General features: G+C 39.1%; 1 long non-coding RNA gene across 1 annotated transcript in view; it reads left to right on the forward strand.

Annotated features, from left to right (window-relative positions):
- The first annotated feature begins 704 nt into the window (after positions 1–704).
- LOC111722802 overlaps positions 705–1,927 on the forward strand; it is a 7,589-nt gene continuing 6,366 nt past the window's right edge. The window contains exon 1 of the long non-coding RNA XR_002771463.1: positions 705–913. This is a non-coding gene — a long non-coding RNA (uncharacterized LOC111722802). The remainder of the gene's footprint in view (positions 914–1,927) is intronic.

Here is a 1,927-nt window from a genome sequence, read left to right on the forward strand (position 1 = left end):
TGGAAAGTCTTCCCTGATTAGGCTACCTCTGTCTTTAATATCTCTCCTCTGTGTTCTTACAGTATTTGTAAGTCTTCACATTGACTTGATATCTATCTATCTATCTATCTATCTATCTATCTATCTATCTATCTGTCTTCTATGTATCTATCTGTCTATCTATCACCTATCTATGTATATATGTTTGTATCATCTATTTATATATCACCTATCCACTATCTATATCATGTCCTCTTTGTCACAGGGTTTTAATGTCCTTGATCAAAGTGTCTTGTCTTTTTTATGGTATCCGTAACATCTAGTAAGCGTGGTTTGTCCTGTATTGAGTCTCAGTGTATATTTTGTTGATAATGATATTAAAAAGGATATTTCTCAGCAATGATTCTCAAAGCAAGGCCGGGTGCAGTGGCTCAGGCCTGTAATTCTAGCACTGTAGGAGGCTGAGGTGGGTGGATTCCTTGAGCTCAGGAGTTCAAGATTAGCCTGAGCAAGTGAGTGAGACTCCCATCTCTTAAAATAAAATAATCAGGCATTGTGGTGAGTGCCTGTAGTCCCAGCTACCAGGGAGACTGAAGCAAAAGGATTGCTTGAGCCCAAGAATTTGAGGTTGCTGTGAGCTATGACACCAAGGCATTCTACAGGTGATAAGATGAGACTCTGTCTCAAAAAAAAAAAAAATACTTAAATAAAAGATTCTCAAAGCAGTGGTTTTATACGTGGAAATTAAATGGCCACAGGCATAAAAGTAGAAAGTTATCAGCCAGTTCACATATTTTTCCATTACTTATTGTTTCTTTAGGAATAAGGGATTCCCCATCAAGCACCCCTACAGAATTCTGCAAGAATGGTGGGACCTGGAATAATGGCAGATGTATTTGTACTGAACAGTGGAGAGGACTGAGATGTACGATTGGTAAGTTACTAAGATGTGAAGTCTAGATGACTCTCCTGTTAATAAGAATAGCAGCAAAGTAGGGCGGTGCCTGTGGCTGAAGGAGTAGGGTGCCAGCCCCATATATACCGGAGGTGGAGGGTTCAAACCCAGCCCAGGCCAAAAACTGCAAAAAAAAGAAGAATAGCAGCAAAACTTCTAGCAGCTTCAGTTAATGATTACAGAAATAGTAGGCTTATTAATGATGGCTTTAAGATCTGTCTATCTATCTGTTTTTCTATTGAAAAAACTGAGTTTTCTTCTGGGCTATTTACCCTTTATATTCATGATTCTTTGTCTGTGTTCTGACTCTCAAGTGTCTCTGCAAATTCACATTGTATTTCCTTCTGGTTGCCATGTCTAATCCAAGGTAATTGCTTCAGGTTTTTCCAGCTGGTGATATGCCATATTACCCTATTTCAAATATCACCATTCTAACATATTTAAATACTCTGAAGTTAAGATGCATCTTCCTATCCAAGTAATATACTTATATTAAGTTTTTGTCTTTTCCTTGAAGAACTGTTATTACTCATTCAAAATCAATCAGTAATGTCTCAGAATCAAAGTTCAAGGGCATTTGCTGATCTGAGGTGTGCTTCCCAACACTCTGCATACTTCATACCACCTGCTTAGGACCCAGAGCCCCAAAGCCCACTCCTGTCATTTCCTGTACTAACAGCCAGTGTTTTCCACCCCCTGCCCCCATGACTTTGGCCTTTTTACTTTGACTCACATTCTCATGATGCCACTGTAGGCTTATGTTTTTAATTCTCAAGATTCCAACTAGTCTGATACACCCTCCTTGCTGATGTGTTAGTGCTCATGTTCCACCTCTATCCAGGTACATATTCTGCACATTGTTATTTGAACCTGTTGTCTAACATACTAGTTATTCTAATGGCAGTAACATAGCCAGATAGGGAAGTACTAAAGTTCCTCCCAGGCCAGTGGATTCTATTAGCCTTCTATTACCCTTGAAATTATACTGCAGAC

The sequence above is a fragment of the Otolemur garnettii genome, unplaced genomic scaffold (assembly GCF_000181295.1).
Source record: "Otolemur garnettii isolate 467f Iridium unplaced genomic scaffold, OtoGar3 scaffold00396, whole genome shotgun sequence".
NCBI classification, from domain to species: Eukaryota; Metazoa; Chordata; class Mammalia; order Primates; family Galagidae; genus Otolemur; species Otolemur garnettii.